Source organism: Bos grunniens, chromosome 1, assembly GCF_055505025.1.
Source record: "Bos grunniens cultivar Pamir isolate PY7600 chromosome 1, Bosgru_T2T1.0, whole genome shotgun sequence".
Lineage (NCBI taxonomy): Eukaryota > Metazoa > Chordata > Mammalia > Artiodactyla > Bovidae > Bos > Bos grunniens.
This window is the reverse complement of record NC_141165.1, coordinates 137,376,231-137,403,302: the sequence shown is the minus strand read 5'-3', so window position 1 is coordinate 137,403,302 and position 27,072 is coordinate 137,376,231. Positions and strand designations below refer to the sequence as shown.

The following is a 27,072-nucleotide window of genomic DNA, read 5'->3' as shown; positions in this document are numbered from 1 at the left end:
CTGAAAATCCAACAACTAGTTAGTAACAGAGACCAGGATTATAAAACAGATCCGTGGGCTCCCAGCTGAATACTAATTCTATGTGGTATTGTTGATTATTTCAGCATTCCTGGATGAAATGCTGTCAGTTCAACGAACAATCTGATATTTAGATTAGTAAATCCATTCATAATTAGGACAATTTTTATTGTTTTGTTTCTTTCAGAAAAACCACGTTTTTACAAATCTAGATTCTTACTTTTTAAAATATCTTCATTTTCATCAATTTATTAAACATAAGAGCATTGATACATTGCTGTTAATATTCTCCAAAATTTGAAATAATCAACAATCCTTTTTTTGATTCTATGTTATTTGTTAATTAATCCACAGAAAGATCTTTCTCTTTTTAATTTTTTTTAAATTTATTTTTAGTTGGAGGATAATTGTCTTACAATGTTTTGTTGGTTTCTGCTGTATAACCAGATAAATCAGCTACAAGTATACATATATTCCCTCCCTCTTGAGCCTCACACCCACCTCCACCCCACATCCCACCCATCTAGGTCATCACAGAGCACTGGCTGAGTTCCCTGTGAGAAAGATTCTTTTCTTTATCTCCAGCATTTTCTTCCCAATATTGAGAACATTTTTTGAAAACTTTTTAATTACATAGAAGTGCTATTTAAGTAAGTGAAGATATTAAACCCTTAACTCACAAATATCGGCTAGTTAATAGGTAATTTTCTTTTGGTTCAGGCTCAGTATCTTATTCAAACAATTTTTCTTAAAAAAAATGGAGTATCAAGTCAAATGACCAACATATTTTGTTGATGCTTATTTAAAGGGCAAAGGACATCTCTCAAGAAGGAAACCCCAAATTCCTTAATTTGATTCTAGGTCAATTCAACAGAATTAGTGTCTAGTCTTGGTTTGGATTTATAGAAAAAAAAAAAACATTTTTGATGAAGTTACTTATTTCAAACTAGCCAAGCAATTCATATACATATACAAACCAGTCAAGAAAGGTACAAGATAGAAATGAAAGTGATTAAATGGACTGTACTAGTCTCAGTGGGTGTTAAACTGATAGTTTCTTATCTGTGGAATAATTGACTATATTTTGCATTTTAAATGTTTTTTTTTTTTCAGACTAAATATCAAAATAAGTTGTGTGAAGAATGTAACTTCTGGGTCTGCTAAATAAACACTTTTTATGTGACCACTATTTGACAAAAATAGTATCAGGCAAATAAAACACAGTGAGTTTATTAAGAAACTACAACCTAACAGTAGTAAGCATGATTGGCATGAAAAACTAAAGGCTAGGTCCCTCATACTGTATGGGGATAATTGAGTACGATATTTTTGAGCTGTGGATATTTGGAAATGAGCAAGGGATAGGTAGAAATGGTTTATATAAATTCAGTGCCTAGAATAAGACATAATGGTACTGAACAACCCACACATTACCTGTTGATATCAGTAATAGTTTGGGGGAATATTTAGAATTTTTTTCCCCAATACTGGAATATATGGTAGTTACTCAGAACTCCTGGTTTTATTTACAAAATTATTTCTTCTACTTAGAAAAAAAAAAAAAAGACTGATATATTCAGCAAATTGCAATCTCAATTTTCAATGTGAAAATAACCTGAAGGTAAGTTGAAACTCACTGTGGCCACTACAAAAAAGTTGGCAATCATGTAAACATTCCCCTAATTTTCAAAACCTTAACTTTTAAACAACAGCTTTCACTTTGTTATACTACCTTCTCCTCTCTCTGCGTATTGCCGTTGGCCTGCTGTTTTATAGGCTTTCCAAGTGTGCAGGAAATTTGGTTGAGTTAGCAGTTTTGTTTTAATATATTCCTGGAAATTTTATCTTCAGCAGTTCTGCATGCTTTCAGCGAGTGGCTAAAATGGATGCAGGTTTTCTAAATCTGATGAGGTCAGAATGAATAGCACCACTGGCAGCAAGAAAAAAATCATGTAACAGCAGGTTGAGATGGCACGTAAGAAACGCATGTGTGTTAATTTGCCATCTTCCCCCCACTTTTAGTTTCATTGTCATAAAGTCAGAAGGAAGATTTCGGGCACCGAAGCTGCCATGCCACTTCTGAAAGTCTTAATAATTGCACTGACAGCTCAGAGGCCTATTAAACCAAGAGGTGCCATGCCTGCTTGACTCCTTTTCTAAAGGACTGCCAGTGGCAAAGACAGGTACTTCAGACAGCATCATATAGTGAGTGGTGAAACCTCTCTGATCAAGTGTTTGTCTATTTACTAGCTTCTTCTGTGGTCATCAGATTATACATGCTGTCTCAAGAGTGTCTTAACAGAATGGATGCCAGGGGAAGAATTAGGAGAGTAGAATTGACATATATACACTGTCATGTGTAAAATAGATCTAGCTAGTGGCAAGCTGCTGTATAGCGCAAGGAGCTCAGCTCAGTGCTGTGATGAGCTAGAGGGCAGGCATGGGTTGGGATGGGGGTACAAGAGGGAGGGGATATATGTGTATATATATATGTATATACATATACATGCATACAAACATATACATACATACATATATTTGTTTTATATATATACCTGATTCATTTTGTTGTAATGTGGGAGACCGGGTTGCCTCCCTGGGTCGGAAAGATCCCTGGAGAAGAAAATGACTACCCACTCCAATATTCTTGTCTGCAGAATTCCATGGACAGAGGAGCCTTGTGGGCTACAGTCCTTGGGGTTGGAAAGAGTCATGTCTGACTGAGCAACTAACACTTTCATAGCTGATTCACTTTGTTGTACAGCAAAAACTAACACAACATTGTAAAACAATAAAATCTTATAAAATATAAAGTAAAAAACAAGAATGAAGGCAAGGGTAGCACTCACTCTGCAGTCTGCAAGTCTGAATTGAGGTATTGTGTGTGCTTCACTCTAATTTCAGTGTTCAGTGTCCAGTTGCGAGCTGATGTGACTTCCTACAACACCTCAAGTAATGAGAACCATCTCTGCCTCAGAGTCCCCACAAGAAATTACTAGTACAGTTTCCAGACTGATGATGAGGTCAACTCTCACTGAGGAATCAGTCTTTCCTCTGTCCAGGGCCACCTCAGTGTAGAACATCCGGCTGCAAGAATGTTGACTTTTGTTTATCAGGTGGGACAGATATTGTCTTGGCCATATCATTAGAAGAAAGGTACCCATAGCTTCCCCTTCAGTTAAAAGTCTGCAGAGCTGAAATCAACTTGCAATTTAAACTGTATTCCCAAAGAGTTTAGATTTAGTACGTTTTGTTTGAGACTGAGAGGCAGAGAACTCTGAGATAAAAGCTATTGTTTTATGTGTTAATAAGGATAAGAATGGCTTTTCTGGAGCTAATAGAGCTCCTCTGAATCACTGTCTTATTTACAGTGGAGGAATGTCATAGATATCATATTTCATCAGCCATGATGGCTTGATTATGTTCTGTGAATAATTGCAGTATCTTTTCATCTCCCTTTTGTTATAGGAAACCTTTATAGTAAAGGCTTTTAAATATGCAGTGGGAGTGTGTAATTCAAGTATCAAGTCTAACGAGAAATTGTTTTGGCAAGTTCAGAACCCTCTTGAAATACATGGGTTTGGAGTTTCATATCTAATTGGAAACTTTTAATGTTGGAATAGGCTTGCTGTTAGGAAAATAGTGTAAAGCTTTTAAGCAAGGGGTTGGGGGGGGTATGCTTTAAGAAGTACTCAGTAGGATTCTGTGACATTCAAATTATGTTTATTTAAAAACAGAAACTCCTGTGTTCTGATGTCTTAACATAAAGAGAGTCAAAATTACATACATGGCTACAAGAATTACAAGGCTTTGAAAAATCGCTGTGCAAAAGACTCTGAGTTGAGCCAAATAATTAAAAAATACCTTGAGAGTATCAGAGGTGTAATGGAGATTCTGGTCAACATGTTACCATTTGCTAGAAATTTTTTCTCAAGAGTACATGACAGCCGTGTAAAGATCTGATTCAGGATTTTACGCTCCTAACTTAGCCTGTTCTGAAATCACTGACTGCTGCTTTCCTAGGTTTTCCAGGGATGAGAACAACCTTCTCTCCTTTTTAGAATTTTTTTTTCTAGTTCTCAAATTTGAACTTTCATCTGTACCACAAAATAGGCAGATTGGTTATGCCAAGTGGTCAAACAAACAACCAAACAAACAAAAAAAAAACCCCTAGAACATCTATCCTCTGTCTCTCTGCAGTTTCTGCATGTTCAGTGCAAATGACTCCCATATGGTTTAACCTTAGAGACCATATTATGTCTATTGAGTCAGAAGAATCCCTTCTAACCATTAAGCTTAGAAGGAAGTTGCTAATACAAAACATCATAATGTACAGATAAAGCTAGTTTTAAAAACTTGCTTCTTGTCAGGAACAAGCAAAAAATGCTTTGGCAGCATGTGCCAAATTGGGTTTTTGGAAAAATAGGTCTCAAAGATGGAAATAATTAAAAAGAAAGTCTTGAGTGGGGTGGCTCCCTGGTTATATAAACATATACTTGATGTCCATTTTGGAGTTTCATGCTTTCATTTTGATCAAGTTTAATTTATCTGTTCTTGTATATGAATCAAGCATTTTACATCTTATCAAAGATATATTTACCTATCTCAAGAACACAAAGACTTTCCCCCCTTATTTCTTTTAGGAGTTTTTTTATTTTTGATACTGGGTAATAGAAATCATTTTGGATTAAGTGTTGAATATAGTGTTGGTATGGATCAGTGCTCACTTCCCTAAATAAATATCCAGCTATTGCAGTGTTATTTGGGAAAAGAAATTTTATTCCCTCATTGAGAAGCCTTTATACTATTTTTTTAAATCGTTTGGCCAGTTATGTTTGGATCTATTTTTGAACTCTATCCTCTTCCATTTATCTATATCTGCATTTTTCTGCAATACTACATTCTCTTGATTACTGTATATTTATAGTAAGTCATTAAATCAGAACACTGAAGTTCTCCAATTTTTCCCTGTTTTAAAAAAATTACTTTGGATCTTCTTGTTTATTTGCATTTTCATAAAAAAATTAGAACCAATTTGTCGACTTCTGCAAAAACATGCTAGGATTTTGGTTGGGATTGCACTGAAATTATAAATGTGGAGAAAGCAGATTTCTTAACAATGCAAATGTAACCAGATACAATTAGCAAAATCACAATATTAACATTAATATAACGTTAGCTCATTTATGCTGCTGCTGCTGCTGCTAAGTCACTTCAGTCGTGTCCGTCTCTGTGCGACCCCATAGATGGCAGCCCACCAGGCTCCCCTGTCCCTGGGATTCTCCAGGCAAGAACACTGGAGTGGGTTGCCATTTCCTTCTCCAATGCATGAAAGTGAAAAGTGAAAGTGAAGTCGCTCAGTCGTGTCTGACTCTAAGCAACCCCATGGACTGCAGCCTATCAGGCTCTTCCATCCAAGGGATTTTCCAGGCAAGAGTACTGGAGTAGGGTGCCATTGCCTTCTCCATAGCTCATTTATAGACCTTACTCAAACTTTATCAATTGCTCTATTAATCTTTTCTTTCGGACCTTGATCTATCCAAGGTCACACATTACAGTTCGTTGTTCTGTCTCCTTAGTTTCTTATTCTGGAAGATGCCATTTGTGTCCTTGACCCATCTGGAGACTATTGGCCGGTTATTTTGTAGACCACCTCCCAATTTTGGTTTGTCTGATGTTGCCTTGTGATTAAATTCAGATTATTCATTTTCAGAAAGAAAACCTTAGGAGTCATGCTGTATGAAATAGAGGCTGTCTATCTCTTTACTAGTGATATTAACTCTATCACTTGGTAAGGATGGTGTCTCCCATTTTCTTTACTATAAAGTTATCTTTTTGTTTTTCTTTAAATTAATATATTTGTTGTAGGGGATATCTTCCTTCAGATTAGATGTGTTTTGTTAATACACTTTCAAAATTGCTGACCCTTTAATCTCTATTTCTTTTAAGCCTATCCAGTGGATTTTTTATTTCTAGTATTGAAATTTTTGATTCTAAGTTTTCAGGATCTGCAGAGATATCTTATGCTTTCATTCATTACAAGTCTCATTTCTTTCTGTCACTGGGCATAATTATAACTGCTTCTTTCAAGTTCTTGTCTAATAATTCCAACAGCTGTTAACCTTGGGGTTGGCATCTGTAGTTTTTTCCCTGGAGACTGGATCACATTTTCCTGGTTATGTATATGTGAATAATATTGGACTGTATCCTGGACATTCTAAATATTAGGCTGTGGAGAATCTGGATTCTGTTAGATTGCTCCAAGAAGTGTTGATGCTTTTGTTTTAGCAGGCAATTAACATAGTTAGACTCGAAGTGCAAATAGGCGTGTCTGTGGTGGGTGGCTGCTTAGATCTCAGATCAGTTTCTTGAACCATAGCTGTAGCTTTCCATTTGCCCCATTCAACATGTGGTTCAGTGGTCAGCCAGAGACTTGGACTGAGTTTACACGTAGACATTAAAACAGTCTTTCCCTGGCTTTCTCCCCTCTGATTCCCACTTTCTGCTAACTTTGATTGCTCTGTATTTCTTGCCCTGTTTCCTTAGTCGGTAAGCTAGTGGGCTTTCTAGCCATGTTGGAATCCTCCCTGCACCACTGCCACGGTTACTGACACTGCCTTAGGACAGAACTGCAAAAAAAAAAAAAAAAGTGGAATTCAATCTATGTGATGGCTTTTCCCAAATTTTATATCCACTCCCAAATCTCCCTATGGTATTTCAGTCACTAGAACTCTCAGATAGTTATGACTATAATTTTTCCAGGTCACAGGGACTTTATTTGTATAGGAGGATTGCTTTGTTGGATGGTCATTTCTCCATTACCTTGAAGACTTCAGAGATGTGTTGGGGGGACTTACCTGGCAGTCCAGTGGTTAAGACTTCACCTTCCAATGCAAGGAGTGTGGATTCAGTCTTAGCATGTGGGAGCTAAGATCCCACATACCTCAGGGCCAAAAATCCAAAACAGAACAAAAGCAATATTGTAACAAATTCAATAAAGACTTAAAAAAAAAATGGTCCACATTCAAAAAAAAAAGAAAAAAAAAGAGGTTGGCTACTAGATTAGGCATGGTGAAAGATGTTGTCTTAGTTATGGTAGATAGCAAGAATAAAGGCAAAGGAGTAAAGGAAATATATACCCATTTCAATGCAGAGTTCCAATAACAACAAGGAGATAGGAAAGACTTCCTCAGTGATCAGTGCAAAGAAATAGAGGAAAGCAATAGAATAGGAAAGACTAGAGATCTCTTCAAGAAAATTAGAAATACCAAGGGAACATTTCATGCAAAGATGGTCAGAATAAAGAACAGGAATATTATGGACCTAATACAAGCAGAAGATATTAAAAAGAGGGGGCAAGAATACACAGAAGACCGATACACAGAAGAACTTCATGACCCAGATAATCACGATGGTGTGATCACTCACCTAGAGCCAGACATCCTGGAACACGAAGTCAAGTGGGCCTTTGGAAGCATCACTACAAACAATGCTAGTGGAGTTGATGGGATTCCAGTTGAGTTATTTAAATCCTAAAAGATGATGATGTGATAGTGCTGCACTCAATATGCCAGCAAATTTGGAAAACTCAGCAGTGGCCACAGGACTACAAAAGGTTAGTTTTCATTAAATCCATGAGAAAGACAATGCTAAAGAATGTTCAAATACACAATTGCACTCATCTCAATGCTAGCAAAGTTATACTCAAAATTCTCCAAGCCAGGCTTTAACAATACATGAACCATGAACTTCCAGATGTTCAAGCTGAATTTAGAAAAGGCAGAGGAACCACAAATCAAATTGCCAACATCTGTTGGATCATTGAAAAAGTGAGAGAGTTCCAGAAAAACATCTATTTCTGCTTTATTGACTTCTCCAAAGCCTTTGACTGTGTGGATCTCAACAAACTGTGGAAAATTCTGAAAGAGATGGGAATATTGGACCACCTGACCTGCCTCCTGAGAAATCTGTATGCAAGTCAAGAAGCAGCAGTTGGAACTGGATATGAAACAGTAGACTGGTTCCAAATCAGGAAAGGAGTATGTCAAAGCTGTATATTGTCACCCTGCTTATTTAACTTATATGCAGAGTACATCATGAGAAATGCTGGGCTGAATGAAGCATAAGCTGGAATCAAGATTGCCAGGAGAAATATCAATAACTTCAGATACGCAGATGACACCACCCTTACAGCAGAAAGCAAAGAAGAACTAAAGAGCCTCTTGATGAAAGTGAAAGAGGAGAGTGAAAAAGTTGGCTTAAAACTCAACATTCAGAAAACTAAGATAATTGCATCTGGTCTCCATCACTTCATGGCAAATAGATGGGGAAACAGTGGAAACAGTGAGAGACTTTATTTTTGGGGGTTCCAAAATCACAGCAGATGGTGATTGCATCCATGAAATTAAAAGACACTTGCTCCTTGGAAGAAAAGCTATGACCAGCCTAGACAGCATATTAAAAAGCAGATACGTTACTTTGCCAACAAAGGTCCGTCTAGTCAAGGCCATGGTTTTTCCAGTAGTCATATATGGATGTGAAAGTTGGACTATAAAGAAAGCTGAGCACTGGAGAAGTAATGTTTTTGAACTGTGGTGTTGGAGAAGACTCTTGAGAATCCCTTGGACAGAAAGGAGATCCATCCAGTCCATCCTAAAGGAAATCAGTCCTGAATATTCAATGGGAGGACTGATGCTGAAGCTGAAACTCCAATACTTTGACCTCCTGATATGAAGAACCGACACATTTGAGAAGACCCTGATGCTTGGAAAGATTGAAGGCAGGAGAAGAAGGGACCAACAGAGAATGAAATGCTTGGATGGCATCATCAACTCAACAGACGTAGTTTGAGTAAACTCTGGGATTTGGTGATGGACAGGGAGGCCTGGTGTGCTGCAGTCCGTGGGATCACAGAGTCAGACAAGACTGAGTGACTGAACTCGAAACTCAAAGCACTTGAGGAGGAGACTTTCAGATAAAACATACTTGTGTAACATAGCAGACTCCTGAGAATCTCTAAGCTTACAATGAACCATTTAATTTCTCCACCTTCTTCTGAGTTCCTCATTCCACACTATGCACTTAACAGCCTTGTTTACACGATGGTACCTAGAGTTCCTGGCCAGAGTTTTTTTTTCTTTTTCAGTTTAGATCATTTTTAAAGTCTTTATTGAATTTGTTATAATATTGCCTCTGTTTTGTGTTTTGAGTTTTTTTTTTTTTTTTTGCTGCAAGGCATGTGCAATCTTAGCTTCCCCACCAGGGATTGAACCTTCACCCTCCACATCGGAAGGCAAACTCACACCCCCTGGACCACCAGGGAAGTCCTCCTGGCCAGAGTTAATTGAGAAATAGTTGGAAACCTCATCTGGTCTGGGCCCAATTCACTTCCTCGAGAATTAGGATCAAGAGAGTCCATCTCTCCAGCAGGGCTTGAATTCTACCAGTTATTGTGTCTCTCCTTTTTCTGCCATCATATGAACTGAGTAGGACAAAAAGGCAGTGTGCCAAAAACCACAGAGATAATGAAAATACACGGAGAGAAGTAGAAGCAAGAAGTGGTGAGAGAACAGCCCAGGCTTCTCATGCACCTACCTTGCATCTGGCTGCATTATTTCTATAACCTACTATTAGTGGTACTATATCCTAATGAAAAGTTCACTCTTTTTCCTTAAGCTGGCTCCTATAATTTGCAGGTTTAAAAATCCTGACTGATTCATATACTTTCTACAAAACAGGCATTGTGAAAAGGCTTATATAATGATGGTGATGGGATACACAGGACAAATATGTCAGAGGATGTCACGGGAGCAAGAAAAGGATTACAATTTCTTAGCATTTAAAATGAGATAATTTTAAAATTATTTTGTTAAAATCACCATATAGGTGTTAGACAAAAACGCTAACAGTTAATCTGAGTGTAATCAGAAAATAGAAGCAAAACATATTATAAGCTATGTATTTCCCCATTTATTTAAGTACAAGTTAAATAAGATAATGATAATTATAAACTGTAAAGGCAATATTTGTGTCTTGTCCTGGTACTCATTCCCCACTTCGGGGTTGATCTCATTACTGTAATTAAGTTTCTGCTTAATTAATTTTATTTCTGTACTTAATAAAAAGAAACAGTTTTTTTTTTTTTTTCTGGATGTTCTGTTTTTCCAATTAGATAACCACTAAGAAATCAACTGCTTAACAAAAGTTAAAGTAATATGATTTGAACGTGAATTACACTCTAACAGAAAGACCTAATGAGTCAGATGAAAAATCAGAACCTATCTCCCCATGCCCCAGATAAACAAATAAATCTCAGCAAAAGCAAATCTTGGGACCCTTTGGATTTGTCAAACATTTCATGGATCTTCCAAAACATTTTGGCAGGATAATTCCCTAAAATGATTCATTATCCGTCAATTCATATTTCAATGTCACTTAATATTTGTTGAATATTCACAACATGCTAGCTTTGCACAGCTGCTGAGAACATGCTTCCCTGTCTCTCAACCTCACACTGCATGTTTTTTTTTTTCAAAATGAAAACATAACATATATTTTAAATTTTGTTGAGAGGATACAAGAAAATTGGTATAAAAACAGAGCAGCACACACACCCTTCAAGAATTAATTTTCATACCACTATTGAGAGATAACTATTGGTTCTAAAAGCACAAAACTGTTCCTCTTATATCTATTATATATTCCCATTATTTTTATTTATGTATATAAACTTACATACATATATCCGTATATATCTGGAAATATAATTTTATATTACTTTTATATATCTACGTATATTATTAATACTACTACTACTTCTATAAAATGCTGCTTTAGCTACAATCTATTTTTTGTCCATGACCTACTTTTTAAAAATACCCTTGTATAAATAGAGATGCATGGGTATTCCCCATATATAAATATATATATGGGTCTTTCCATTTCTTAACAAATAAGAAAATTTCCTCTTACTTGTTCCTTTTTTATATTTTCTTTCTAACTTGAAAATTATTGCATACATACTTCTGTACTATTTTGGTTCCCATAAAGGAAGTTCTTAATCTCCATTTGCCCCATAAATCAACAAGCTCCAATCTTTCATTTCATTTAAGGATCTGCTTCGAGAGGCCTCCTCAGATCATACTATGAAAAATAATATTTACATAACTCCTGGCCACACTCTAGTTTCTTAGACTTTATTTCTCTCCTCTGAGATATTGGACTGTTTTGTTTATTGTTTCTTTCTACCCACTGTAATACAAAGTCCATAAAAGAGGGATTTTACTTTTATTCTTTCCTGTACTTTTATAAATTAGAACATGTGTAGCACCTGTTGGTACGTCACAACGATTGTTGAATTAATGAATGAATTCTCCAAGAAAAAATGTTGGTTTCCTCTTTATTCAAATCTTAATTTCAAACTGGAACTCAGTTTGCAAATTGGGATATGTGCTGTCTTCTATGCTGTGCTTTGTTGCTTGGTTGTGTTGGACTATTTGAGACCTCATGCACTGTAGCCCACCAGCCTCATCTATTCATAGGGATTCTCCAGGCCCAAGAAGACTGGAATGAGTTGCCATTTTCTACTCCAGGGGATCTTCCCAAGCCACGGATTGAACCCAGGTCTCCTGCATTGCAGGCAGATTCTTTACAGACTGAGCCACCAGGGAAACGTAGCCATCTCATTTTTTCCCTCTTCCTTTTGAATTTAAGATGTGTTCTTTTTTGTCCGATCTTCCCTCCATCCTGATTATACAGGGTGAGCATTGTTTCTATATATGCAAACATCTCCTGTTTTTTTTTTTTTTTTTCCTGGTGGAAATACTCTTTAATCAGTTTTTTTTTTTTCCTTTATACTAAATTCCATCACCAAGACTTTTTATAAGAATGTACACAGTGACTGTTGTGAGTATAAGGTAAATAAAATGAATTTCCTTGCACAAATGTTTAGAGTCAACAGTTTGGATATTTTCATGCTGATTTTGCTATAGGTTCTCTAATATTTTGATGAATTCTGAGAAGCTTCAATTAAGAGAAAGTATAAAAACACAAAAGTTTGAAAAATGCTCATTTAAAAATCTCTTTTGATATGAATGAATGATAATATTTTGTTACATTAAACTGACCTTAAAGATAACAAGGGGATTTAGCAATATAATTAACTATTATATTGTGTCATTAAGGGTTATTTTTTCATAAGGAAAGTAGAGACTCTTAAGAGTATGAAACCTACAAGAAGGCTAGAATGTTGGCTTTGGGAACAAATAAGATTGTCACTGCAGTGATTTTGTGAGATATATTAATCACTGATTCAGTATGGCTCCAGAATATCCATCCCACTCCAGTTAATTAACGGTAAAGGGAAATGATTCTGATGAACATCATAAATATTCAGTAATAGCCCAAACAGCTTCCTGACTCTCTTTTTTGTACTTGTTTGGAATTTTCTTTCATATTTTCAAAGAGGGAAAGTGTGAAAAATAACCTTATTGATTGAAGTTGTGTGTTTTCTGAAGTTAGGAATATAAATCATATTACCTAGAGGTTTAGAAAAGAGATTATCTCTGTTTTCTCTAAGGAGTACAGAAGAATGATGAAAGGTTATAGTAATGATATCAACACACTTTTGTTTTTCTAAGAAGAGAGTACTACTTCCCAACAGCAATTTTTTTTTCTTTTTGCAGACAGAAACAAGATGATGGTAGTTACTATTATTATCTGAATAATACCTGGCTATTTTAAAAAATTAATTTCTTGACCTAAAAATCTATGTGATGTGACCACTTGACCATGGATAAATATTGCTGCTGTGTATTTTCATGACACCTTATGCATACCCAAATCTCAGCATCTTCCTTATTGAATTGCATTGATTTGTTTATGGGTTTCCTCCTCATTAGACCACATGCTTTTAGAGAGCAGGGTTAGGTTTCCTTCCAGATACCTAAGAACGTGCAATTAAATGATAAGTTTTATCCCAGACATTTAACTACTTAAGTTTCTTCAAGACATTTGTAAGCATAACCAACTATTTATGTATCAGTGATGATGTTTCTAAAATAATCTAGACATATCCCATCCAATATACCTGTATGTAAGATAAACAAGGGGCTTCCCAGATGGCTCAGTGGTAAAGAATCTGCCTGCCAATGCAGGAGATGCAGGAGATGCAGATTAATCCCTGGGTTGAGAAGATCCTCTGGAGGAGGAAATGGCAACCCACTCCAGTATTCTTGCCTGAAAAATCTCATGGGCAGAGAAGCAGGGCAGGCTACAGTCCACAGGGTCACAAAGAGCTGGGCAAGATGTAGCAACCCTGCACGCACCCACACACCTGTGTTTTACTGGTGGTGTGCTGCGGCAGCAGCAACAGCAAGATAAGACAATAACTTGGGGTTTAATTTTCTCTTCATTTTCATGACACTATTAGAAAGAGTACTGGGCTGGAGTTTTAAAACAAATGTAGCTTCTACTTTCCCTTTTGTGAACTGCTATTCAGTTGTAGGAAATCAGCAAGCTTCTGTCGGTTTAGCCCTTAAAAGACTGGAAAAGGAGAAGGGTGGTTGAAATTGTCTCTACGGTCCTGTTCAATTTCACCATCTCAGATTCAAATTTAATTTCTTAGTTATTGTCCATAAACTGTTGCATCTGAATTCTCACCACTCCATCACAATAGATAATCTATGTCCCAATTACCTATCTCTGACAACTTCACTTTATCATGACCTTAGAAACCACTGGCTCTGATAGATGATAATGATAACAATAATAGCAATCATAAGTTACCTCAATCTGTATTTCATTTTGTTTCTATAAATTATACATAGTTGGCTTTGCAAAATTAAATGGTGTAATTATACCTGTGATTTAAAGTAGAAACTCATTTTGCATCTGTGTCTCTTTTGCTGTCTCGCATACAGGGTTATCGTTACCATCTTTCTAAATTCCATATATATGTGGGAGAGGGAGTGGGGGATGATTTGGGAGAATGGCATTGAAACATGTATAATATCATATAAGAAACGAATAACCAGTCCAGGTTTGATGCAGCATACAGGATGCTTGGGCCTGGTGCACTGGGATGACCCGGAGGGATGGTATGGGGAGGGAGGTGGGAGGGGGATTCAGGATTGGGAACACGTGTATACCCGTGGCAGATTCATGTTGATGTATGGCAAAACGAATACAATATTGTAAAAAAATAAATAAATAAAATATCTGTGATTTCAAAAAAAATAATAAAGTAGAAACTCAAAAATGAGAACTCAATATCAGTGCTATTGAGCTACTATTTATTGATTGCCTATGTGGTAAGGAATATGAGGTGACTTTCATATTTTTACCCTCCCAATAGCTGGTTTGAGGCAGATTTTTGTGGTCCTATTATTCTAGCTATGTTGTTGGAAACCAAGGCTTAGAGAAGGACAATCGTTAGCTACATGCTACGTTCAAAAAATGTTGAAGCAGTGATCAAATCTAACCCTGATTTTTTCTTTTCTCAAGTTAAAAAAGAAAAAAAAAATATCAGGCAACATCCTAAACCTAAAAACGTGTGCACATCGGCAGCTAGAAGTCCGTAGAATAAATGATACATTTATAAAAGCATCACATGGATTAAAAACTGTAAAGGAGTCAGTCATCCAAAATTTGAAGTACGAAAATGGAAAGCCTTTAAAAAGTGTACTTATTAAACAATAACTCCCTATTTCTCCCTCCACACAGCCCAGGCAACTGCCATTCTACTTCCTGTTTTTAAGAGTTTGACCAATCTAAGTACCTCATGTAGGTAAAATCACATAGTGTTTCTCTTTTTTTGCTACTGGCTCATTTCACTTAGCATAATGTCTTCCAGATTCACCCAAGTTATAGCGTGTGTCAAATTTCATTTCTTTTTAAAGCTGAATTCCATTGTGTGTATGTACCACATTTTCCTTATTCATTTACCCAGTAATGGTGAATGGATATTTTGAGTTGCTTCCACATTTTAACGGTTATAAATAATGCTGCTGTGAACTGGGGTATGCAAATATCTCTTTGGGACTCTGCTTTTAATTCTTCTGAGTATATAGCGTAGGTGGAATTGCTGGGTCATATGACAATTTTATTTTTATTTTTTGAGGAATCACCATATACTTTTCCACAGTGGCTGCACCATTTTACATTCCTATGAATAGCGCACAAGCATTCTAGTTTTTCCCCATCGTCATCAACACTTTTTACTTTCTGTTTTGTTGATAGTAACCATTCAAATGGGTATGATGTGATATTTCATTGTAGTTTTGACTTGCATTTCCTTAATGATAAGTGATGTAAAACATCCTCATATGTGCTTAGTGGCCATTTGCATGTCTTCTTTGAAGAAATGTCTATTCAAGTCTTTTGCCCATATTGAATTGGGTCATTTGATTTTTTTGTTGTTGAGTTTTAAAAGTTCTATCTATGCTCTGTACATTAATCCTTAATCAGAGATATAGTTTGTAAATATAGTTTGTAAATTTTCCATAATTGGCTAGCTAAATGGAGATGTTGAAGAGACAATCTTATATGTGGTTTCTGAACAAGAGAGGAAAATGCAGGGAGAGTATCTGAATGCAGATGCAGGAAATTGACAGTTTATGGTGCTCAGTGAATGATGCCACCAGATTTGTGGTCTCCGAAGGGGAATATTTAACTCTGGGACCAAAGACAGTCTCAGTCACTCAGCTTTGTGTAAGAAAAGTTTTATTAGAATGAAAATGGTAGAGAAAGCCTCAAGCAAAAGGCATTGGAAGGGAGTAGGAGAGTACCCACCTTACTGGCTTAAGTGGGGCATTATATACTTTTCAAATGCTTAGTACAGATAAAATGAACATTTCAAGGTTGTGAGAGTTCCATTAGGCCCTTTCCCAAGTCATACATCCTGAGATAACTTCAGTACAAGATTAGCCAGAAGAAATGAGTTCCAGGCAAGGTATTTCTGGGCCAGATATACTGTTGCTAAGAAACAGGTTTTCAGGCAAGATTTGTTACAATTATAATTATTAGCATAGAGTATAAGAAAAGTATTTCCATGAGTAACACATTGTGTTATGTAGTCATTAGTTCCAGACCCAAGAAAGGCCAGTTCTTGGGTAAGATACATTGTTGCACAAAGCTTAAAGAAAGCCTAAGCAAAAATGTTCACCTCTTCCTTAAAGTGCTCTAAGCTTTAACTCTCTAGAAATCAAGGCATAGTTAAGAGTGTGAAGGTGGGCCATCAGGAATGAGAAGTAGAGCAAAATGGAATCACTGAAATGACTGAAAGCTCAACCTTCAGAAAACTAAGATCATGGCATCTGGTCCCATTACTTCATGGAAAACAGATGGGGAAACAGTGGCTGACTTTATTTTTCGGGGCTCCAAAATCACTGCAGATGGTGATTGCAGCCATGAAATTAAAAGACACTTACTCCTTGGAAGGAAGGTTATGACCAATATTAAAAAGCAGAGACATCACTTTGTCAACAAAGGTCAGTCTAGTCAAGGCTACGGCTTTTCCTGTGGTCATGTATGGATGTGAGAGTTGAACTATAAAGAAAGCTGAGCGGCGAAGAATTGGTGATTTTGAAAGGTGGTGTTGGAGAAGACTCTTGAGAGTGCCTTGCTCTGCAAGGAGATCCAACCAGTCCATCCTAAAGGAGATCAGACCTGGGTGTTCATTGGAAGGACTGATGTTGAAGCTGAAACTCCAATACATTGTTCACCTGATGTGAAGAGCTGACTCATTTGAAAGGACCCTGATGTTGGGAGAGATTGGGGGCAGGAGGAGAAGGGGACGACAGAGGATGAGATGGTTGGATGGCATCACCGACTCAATGGACATGGGTTTGGGTGGACTCCGGGAGTTGGTGATGGACAGGGAGGCCTGGCGTGCTGTGGTTCATGGGGTCGCAAAGAGTTGGACACGACTGAGCTACTGAACTGAACTGAACTGACATGTTTTACCTGATTTATTTGCTAGGAATGGATGACCTTCACGGTCATAAATTCTCATAGTGGCATAATGTCTATCATTTTACATTTTGTCTAGTATCTACCAACTTTCATGAATTAGGCCTGAAAATTCCACATTAATGTGTCTACTAAAGGCATAAATACTTCATGTGGGACAGTTGTAACACAGCACTTGCTGTGACTGAATGGAAAATACAGTTTGCAGAAACTACAAGTATTTTCTCTAGTCCTTCTTGCTCTTCTTGAAAAATGCACTTCAGCATTGGCTGTGGAAGGAAAGGGAACAAGAACAACTTTGTCTGTGGCTAAAGAAAGTTTTGAGTAGCAGCAAAGACCTCCAAAAATAGATCATGTCTCCCTAATGCTTTCAATTAAAACATATGCATCACTGACCTTCCACGAGTCAGTGGTGGAAGGTCACGTATTTTACATAAAAGCTACAAATAAAAATCCTTGGTATGTAACAACCTGCATTTCTTTTTGCTGCCTTAACTCAGTTCCTTCAAATAGCTTTACATTATCTTCAGATCAGAAGTTCTGCTGTGTTCGTATTCATGCACTCACATACACTTACCATCAGTTGTCAATCAATGTAATAAAGTAGCATCAAAAAAATACAACACCCCATGGGATCAGTGATTTTCCCATGTAAGCCTGTCATCAAAAAATAAAGCCAGTTTCCTATTAAAATCTGTTAATGCTAAATAAACCATAAGCATTGTGAATAACATAAGTTCTCTTAAACGATTAACAAAGAAGTTAAATTTTTGGCTCACTGGTTGTTATTTTAATCTATGCTTGCTATCATCATGAGGTCTATTTTAAGTTGCCTTAAGAATGACCTAACTCACTGGTTAAGTAAATTATGCCATTATAAATTATAAATACAATGGAATATCATGAAGGCATTTTAATTAGACAGATATTTATCTACTGACATAGAAAGGTATTTATGATAGGATGTCTTAGGTTAGGTTCCCAGGAAACATATTCTTAAAACGAGAGGCATGTCCAGAATGTTTACTGAGGAGTGAAGGGCTAAGAAAGTAGGATTAGGTACAGGGGGGGAATCTGACCTGCAATGTAATTATAACTGAGACTGTAATGGATATTATTGAAAACTTTTACTAGGGTGATCCTTCTGAGTTCTACAGAATGTAGTAAAGTGGAGAAGCATATTCCTGCACCATGTGGTCATTGGCCACGGTCTTCCTTGAGAGGGAACATTGGGCAAGGAGATTCTTTGTGACTGAGGATGATTCTTAATTTAGAGTAGAGCTAAAACTGTCAACAGCTGATATCCTGAGCCTCCATGAGTGGGTACTTTGGCCCTGATGAGGGATCTGGTCTTGGTCCCATACTATCCACTAGAGTTCTATCTTTGCAATGCGCAGGTCTTATATTTGATGCTAATTTCACTCCATTCATTTCACACCATTCACATCTTCAAGATTATGACTTATCAAATATCCTAGAAAAATTTACAAAAAAGAGGTAGCAGGATGAATTACAGTCCTCAAAGAAGCAGTAGGTATATAGTTAAAATTCTGACATAGGAAACTGTATGCAGCACTTTATCTGTGAGTGATCTCAGGGTTTACATCTATAATCATAAAATGAGAAAAGCAAGACTGAGCAAAGGGTTTACAAGATCACAGAGAATTCTGGATCTTGGATGACCCTTCAGAATTGTCCAAATTAAGGCTAACAAGCCTGAGCATTTGTGTCCTCATATTAGTGAGTCATTAACTGTGAATTATACCCTGGAATGTGAGCATAACTTTCATAGCAATTCACTGTGGCCAAGGATAACTACCAGTAAGGGGCATAGTCATGAGTCATCAGAAGTGTTCTGAAGAGGGGATCTGGGCAGAGTACCACACCATCCACTATGTGTAACAATGAAGATGATTATGATGATTTTGGTGATGATTATCAAAATAATAGCTAACGCTTTCAGAGCACTTTGATGTGTCAACACTATCCTAAGATCTTGTATATGGTTCTTCATTTACTCCTCATAACAACTTTAAGAAATAGGTTCCATTATTGTGTTTCCTGATGGAAAAGTTGAGACACGAAGAATTCGAGCATATCTTAAAGTTACACGGGTATGAAGTGATGGAGTCAGGATTTAACCCAAGGAAGTCAGATTATATTGAATTAAAAAAAGAAGAAATTAAAATAGAAAATACAAATGCATTTCCATCAAAAGCCTATGTGAATGTAGAGATGTAAATACATATTTATATTAGTAGCTACACATGAAATATAAACATATTTGAAATATATATGTGTTTATATACATATATGTGTATACAATGAGCCTTGAACAATGGGAGGCTTAGGGGCAGTGACATTCTGCACAGTAATCGTGTAGTACTGTAGCATTTACTACTGAAAAAAAGAAAATCTGTGTGGAACTGGACCCAAAGTGTTAAAATTTATGTTGTTCAAGGAACAACTCTGTGTGTGTGTGTGAATTTGTTGCACACAATGTCACAGTTTGTAAACTGTTAGAGACCAGGATTGGGGGGCAAAAATAAGGATTTTTAGTCATTAATTTTTGAACTTCTTTTACAATTAGACTATCTTATTTTTGCAAGGAGTCAACCAAAGCAGAATTATTATTTAAGTCCCCCAATTCATCTATCACTCAGCCTCTAGTGCATCCTCCCTTATGTAGTCCATCCAGAGCAAAAATATATTTCAGATATTGGAAAAAAAATTGTTATCCCAGTTCCCCCAGACTTTTATATTTTGATTCTAACTATTCTTGGTTTTTTCATTTTATCAGACACTTTTATTTCAACTCTGAGTTTTCCACCAGCAGGGATTTTATTTATTTATGAACTCCTGTATTTACAGCGTGATTCACTAGTCTTCATTTTTCCACCTGAGCTAAGCTGTACATGAATATAGGTCATGTGGATTTAACTTCTTCAGCAGTGAGAGGATTGATTGCAATGCCATCATAATGATCATAATGTCTTCTTCTCCATGGACTTTGGGTCTATTTAAGTGAGGGAGAGGGGCTTCTTTGCAGGGGCCCTGGGGCCTTATTATTCATGACTCTCTGCAGAAGGAGAAGGGCCAAGGGGAGCTGTCAAGCACCAAGAAAGCGTGTGGCAGCTTTCTGAGGTTGAGGGCTGGAGGAGAGCTGCAATCCATTTACAAACTCAAATGCCCATGTAACCAGAAACCTCCAAGTTTAGTACTTATCTACTTGACCTTGCTGACACCTCATTAGTGCAAGTTCCCATCTTCAAGATTATGTGCATTCAGTGTCTATGATCTCACTTCCTCCTCTCTCTTTTTTGTTACCTAAGTTGTGACTCCTCATCTTCTGTTCTTTGCGCTAAGCCCATTAATTTCCTTCTATGGAAAGGTAGTAATCTATTGCCCTATCTCAGAGGAGGAAATGCTGAAGCGAAATACAACTGGAAGAAGAGGAGGAGGAGACTATGAGGCTCCATGGTTAACTTGGGAGATGAACATCCAAGACCTTTTACCTCTTTGAGGTTTCAAAGTTAATAATAGTAATTAACAACTTTGTAAAAAATCTTGCAAAGAAAAATGTAAATTATTGTAGCAGAAATCAATTTTGATAATTCTCTAGTCTATTTCATTTTACAGATGAGAAAAGAAAGGTAGAAATATCAACCAAATTTAGTGCAGCCCTACAATCCTACAAGGAAGGGGTTTTGTAGTCTGTTTGATGTTGTTCAGTCTCTTCAGATCAGATCAGATCAGTCCCTCAGTCATGTCCGACTCTTTGCGACCCCATGAATCACAGCACGCCAGGCCTCCCTGTCCATCACCAACTCCCGGAGTTCACTCAGACTCACGTCCATCGAGTCAGTGATGCCATCCAGCCATCTCATCCTCTGTCGTCCCTTTCTCCTCCTGCCCCCAATCCCTCCCAGCATCAGAGTCTTTTCCAATGAGTCAACTCTTCGCATGAGGTGGCCAAAGTACTGGAGTTTCAGCTTTAGCATCATTCCTTCCAAAGAAATCCCAGGGCTGATCTCCTTCAGACGCTTAGTCATGTCCAACTCTTTGCGACCCCATGGACTACAGCATGCCAGGCTTCCGTGTCTGGCACATGTATAAAATAAGATTGGGAGCATGTACAGTCTGGAGCATGTGTAAAATAGGATTTGGAGCTGACATAGCAGCTAGTAGAGTTAGGTTCTCAGAGTGACCTTTGGGGTCTGAAATACATAGCCCACCAAGGCAGAACTGTTCAGTGTCTAGATGGATCCATGGGCTAGAGACATCCCCCAAATCCATTCTCAGAGACACAGACTTTTGTGTTTGTCCACACCCTTCTGAGAAATTTCTTGTTGTTAATGACACTGGGCTTCATCTTCCCAGATTAAAGGCTAATGTTAAAGAAAGCATCCTGTCCCACACGAATCCTTCCAATGCTGCATTGGAAAGAAACTTTTTTTAGTTGGGGTTCCATCTTTGGGGTGGGAATGGGAGAAAGAGAGAGAATGAGAGAGAGGAGAGGCGAGAATAGGAGAGAAGAGATCTTTGCTTTGTGGACAATTCTTTCTTGAGATGTTCCCTCAAAGAACGTTCATGAAACTCTGGTAACCTAAATGGGAAGGAAATCCAAAAAAGAGGAGATATATGTGTATGTGTAGCTGATCCACTTTGCTATACAGCGGAAACTAACACAACATTGTAAAATAACTACAATCCAATAAAATTAATTTGAAAAGAGAAAGAAATGGCACTATGGCAGTCATATCCTACAGTCCAGCTTATCCTTCAGCCATGAACTTTGCAAGGAGATAACATGAGATCACTCCCCACTAATAATACACCTTATAGAAATGGCTGAACCTGCTCTTGCATTGTGTTAGTTTCTAAATGGAATGTTATAAATATAGTTTAACAAAGAGTTATTGGGCTTCCTTGATAGCTCAGTTGGTAAAGAATCTGCCTGCAATGCAGGAGACCCTGGTTTGATTCCTAGGTCGGGAAGATCCTCTGGAGAAGGGATAGGCTACCCACTCCAGTGTTCTTGGGCTTCCCTTATGGCTCAGCTGGTAAAAAAAAAAATCCACTTGCAATGTGGGAGACCTGAGTTCGATCCCTGGTTTGGGAAGATCCCCTGGAGAAGGGAAAGGCTACCCACTGCAGTATTCTGGCATAGACAATTCCATGGACTATACCCATGAGGTCGCAAAGAGTCGGACACGAGTGAGTGACTTTCACTTTCACTTCCAAAGATTTATTAGTTAAAAAAGAGTCCATGAAAATTAAGCAAAGGATCTTTTAAAACTACACATAGTTTGTTTATAGTTGAGCTATATTCTCATCCAGCAATATGTCTCAGTCCTGACTATATATTAGACTTAGAGAGTTCTGAATAACACTATGGCCAGGACCCTCCCCAGACAAATTAAATTCCCCAGGGATGAGATCTAGCTATCAATATTGAGCATCAAAGAGGTACTCATGTGCAACCACAGTTGAGAATTTGTGAACTCCTTCCTGGAAGAACATGTGTTTAATTCCCCCCACCCCACTGAAAATCCTAGCCATTTTGAATTATCATTACTAGTTGAAAAAAGTTGAGGCAGCAAAATCTGAGAAACATAACCTCTGCTGTTGCTTTAAAGATGGGGTATAAGTCTGACTTAGAGCTAGTATGGTGATCACCAGGACATGAAATTTAAAATGTAATTTACATCATTATCACTGTTATCTCAAATGTAGTATTAATGAATAATTACTTCTCTTCCATTTGTCAGAAGTAGGATAATTATTTCACTAGTTTATTTTTATAGCCAGATTTATATTTCATGAGAAAGTAGTATCTTTACAAGTAACTGAAAATTTACCTCGGTTTTTTGAGGTTATCAGAACATCACTATTGAAATTAACTGGTATAAGTGAAAAAAAATTATAATGAGTTGAAAGCATAAATGAGCAGAAACTATGCTATTTTAAAATATATAGATAATGGAACATCCCACAGTTTAGAGATTTATAAAGTCCTATATGATTAAGATTATTTTAAATTTACCTCTTTATATTATGTTGAAGGAGCTTCCCAGGTGGCACTAGTGGTAAAGAACCTGCTTGCCAGTGCAAGAGATGTAAGAGGCACAGGTTTGATCCTTGGATTAGGAAGGTACCCTGGAGAAGGGCATGGCAAGCCACTCTGGCATTCTTGCCTGGAGGATCCCAAGGACAGAGGAAACTGGTGGGCTATAGTCCATAGGTTCACAAAGAGTTGGACACCACTGAACTGACTTAGCATGCACACATTATGTTGAAGGATCTCATAATGTGGAAAATTTATGTCGTTTAAAGTAGGAAATGTACAAAGAGGTGAAAAAGCTGTTGAATTAGTTTGCTTAATGCGATTTGTCCTCATTATACACATTTTCTAAAAAAATTCTAAAATTGGAAAATGTATTTCTAAAATTTAAACATAGAAAATTATCATAAAATAAAATTATGTAGTCTGGATTTTTTGTTTTTTGTTTCTGCATTTTAAAAGCTGGATTTGGACTTCTGCCTATCATGTGATCCCATCCACACCAGAGGGGCAAAGCTGGGGACAAGTTTGTGCTTCCTCCAGGGGACATCTGACAATGTCTAGAGACAGTTCTGATTGTCATTCTAGAAAGAAGAGGGTGCTACCAGCATTTAGTAGGTAGACGCCAGATGTGCTGCTAAAGATCCTGTAATATTGGCAGTCTCTCATAGGAAAGCATGATCTGGCCCCCAGTGACAACAGTGTTGAAGCTTTATGGTTTTAAGCTAATTTGTCTGAAGCTTTATGTTTTCTTTAAAAAGCCAATAATTACTAATATTATAATCAATAATGTAATTCAATGACTGTTTATAAATGTCAGAAAGTGTTCATTTGAATCTCTAAGATAATACCTGAACTTTGTTATAAAACAAACAGAAATCTATTAAGTATCTCCTAGGATGTTTATCCCTTGTTTGTTATTGTCATAAGTTGCACAGATAATCTCTCTTCATTGGTAGAAAAGAGCAGGTGCATACAATGTATGAACCAACTTGCTCAATACACATTTCAACATGCATTTTAGTGTATGAAGCACCTATTAGGCCTTTGCAAATGGAGTTTTAGAACTCATGTTCACTTAAATAAATCTCACATTATTATTTTTTAAATTCTTTTCAACAATTCATCAGTCATTCAAGAACGCGGCAACTCATCATTTTTCTTCTACCTTTATTTCTCTAGCATTTAAATAAAGTGTCTTGGAGATAGTAGGACCTCTATAAAGTTGTATTAACTTTAATTGGGTGGGGAGAAGTTTTCCAGCTGATACACACACTTGCTAATATTGGGTTGGCCAAAAAGTTTGTTTGAGCTTTTCCATACCAGCTTATGGAAAAATCTGAACGAACTTTTTGGCCAATGCAATGCTATTTTTCTTCATTATATACCCTGATTCACTTGGTCTTAGCAACTCAAGAAGGAAGGAAATTTACTAAAAGTTTTCCATGGTCTCTAAGAAAACAGCCTTCATAGTTTTTAACGTAGCAAAGAGGTCTAAGAGAGATTGGAGAGGGGAATAAAGCAGGAACAGAAACCAGATGGTAGTATGTTAAGAAATCGGGGCAAAGAAAACATGTGCTTTGGATGCAAAGTCTTTTAAATAATTTTGTCAGCAAATAATTCTAGACTTTCCCATAAATTTGTCAGCAAGTAATCATATCAGCAGGAGGAAAGTAGCTATTGGGAGCCACAGTTCAAGTGACATTTATTTTTAAGAAAAAAAAAAGAGAGTAGAAGGAATAGTACTGATTGCACATTACAGAGTTAGAAATCAGAGGCACAGAGACAGAATTTGAAAATGTGTAAATGGAAGAATGATTTAAATAGGGCAGAAAGTGTAAAGAGCAGAAAGCCAAGGGTTATATCTTGAGAATGAGAAAAAGAAGGTCTTTTCAAGATGACAGAGGAAAAGCAAAGAGGATCTTTTAAGGATCTTTAAGTATTACTTTAAATATCTGTGCCACCACAACCTATCATTCACATTATTAGAGAAAGCAAGATGATTTGATAGGTATTGTGAGCAGATGTATTGGATTGGCCAAGACGTTCTTTTGGATTTTTTAATGGAAAAACCCAAATGGACTTTTTGGCCAAACCAAGAATTCCCAGGGTCAGATAAAATTCTATCGCTCTCCTTCTTCACTTCCTTTGTTCCTTTTCAACTTAGAATCTCCACACATGCCCCTTACTCACATACTCACATGCTCCGCCTTGTCCAGAGTCCTGTGGTTTATGTTCTCATGCATCTGCATCAAACAAGGAGGATCCTTGAGCACAAACTGAGCTGCAGTGCAGTGTTTGTAGAGTCTAGGCCATGATCAGGGGAAAAGCCAGAATGCAGAAATTAAAGCCAATCAAAAGAGAGGAATCTTCCAGGGGAGTAACTTACTGCCAAGTTACAGACTGGCCAACTGAGTCACTGGTTCAGAAGAGGGCCATGCAAAGAGAATGAAAAATCCAGGAGAGAAAAAGAATCCAGGAGACTAAAGGGAGTGTGTTTAAAGGCAGAGGACTAAAAGAGAGATTGACTGCAAAAAAGAAGGATATGTTCCTTTGGAAAGAACACTCTGGGCCTCCAGCACAGGCATATGTGTGTGTGTGTGTATGCTCAGTCACTCAATCATGTCCGACTCTTTGTGACCCCATGGACTGTAGCCCACCAGACTCCTCTGTCCATGGAATTCTTCCAGCAAGAATTCTGGAGTAGGTTGCCATGCCCTCCTCTAGGGGATCTTTCCAACCTAGGCATTGAACCCACATCTCCTGCATTGCAGGCTGGTTCTTTACCATCTGAGCTACCTGGGAAGCCCAGCATGGGCATGCTGCTGCTGCTGCTGCTGCTGCTAAGTTGCTTCAGTCGTGTCTGACTCTGTTTGACCCCATAGACGGCAGCCCACCAGGCTCCCCCGTCCCTGGGATTTTCCAGGCAAGAACGCTGGAGTGGGTTGCCATTTCCTTCTCCAATGCATGAAAGTGAAAAGTGAAGGTGAAGTCAGTCAGTCATGTCCAACTTTTAGCGACCCCATGGACTGCAGCCTACCAGGCTCCTCCGTCCATGGGATTTTCCAGGCAAGAGTACTGGAGTGGGGTGCCATTGCCTTCTCTGAGCATGGACATAGGAGTTGGAGTTGCTAAAAGGTCAGGCTCTGGCTTGTTATCCTACTGCATTTCTTGTTCTGAAATTGACTATTTAACTCTGCTCCTTTCCAATTATTTCAATTCTGTATTAGGGGAAAAAAGCAAAACAACACAAGATTATCTGATTAAAATTTATGATCGTTTCGACCTCCCTAAGGAGTAATTTGTAAGTTTAAAAGGAGTGCTTTTTTTTTTTTTTTCAAACATAAGCAAATCTCTAATCAGTAGAATGTGTTGGAGGAAGTGAGTAAAACTGTGGCCTGAATGCTGGTAAGTTGGACCAGTTAACTTGTGGTTTCAATTCATGTTTGGGTTGGAAATCTGTATCTTATTAAGCTAAGCCTTTTCTAAATTTGCATTTCCTTTATTTTCCTTTATTTTCTCCTTAGTTTCTAGTAAAATTGTTTTCAAAGTTTAGCTTTTCTTTGTGAAGAAGGAGCAAGATGGGAAAAGAGTTTGTGTCCACTTCTGGATTTTGCAGTGGGCTTCTCAGGTTGTGCAGTGGTAAAGAGTCCACCTGCCAGTGCTGGAGACACAAGAGATGTGGGTTTGATCCCTGGGTCAGGAAGATCCCCTGGAGGAGGAAACGGCAACCAGCTTCCACTGTTCTTGCCTGGAAATTCTATGGACAGAGGAGGCTGGGAGGCTACAGTCCAAGGGGTCGACAAGAGTTAGACACAACTGAGTGACTGAGAACACAGGTCTTGCAGTAAAGTGACAACCACGTGTCCATGGAGGCTGAAGTAAAGACAAAAGAACCAAGAGAGATATTAAATTCTTGGAAGAGAGAAATCATTCCTACAGCCACGCTTTTTTGCCTATGATGATCTTCATCTTAGTTTATTTGGGTTTCTATAAGAAAATACTAGAAAAATAGGCTAGGT

The 27,072-nt window shown here is 37.6% G+C and overlaps 1 long non-coding RNA gene across 1 annotated transcript in view; it reads right to left on the bottom strand.

The window, feature by feature from the left end:
- LOC147380239 (uncharacterized) overlaps nt 1-25,614 on the bottom strand; it is a 45,624-nt gene extending 20,010 nt beyond the window's left edge. Inside the window, exon 1 of the long non-coding RNA XR_015135050.1 lies at nt 25,252-25,614. This is a non-coding gene — a long non-coding RNA (uncharacterized LOC147380239). The remainder of the gene's footprint in view (nt 1-25,251) is intronic.
- Between the last annotated feature and the right edge of the window lie 1,458 nt (nt 25,615-27,072).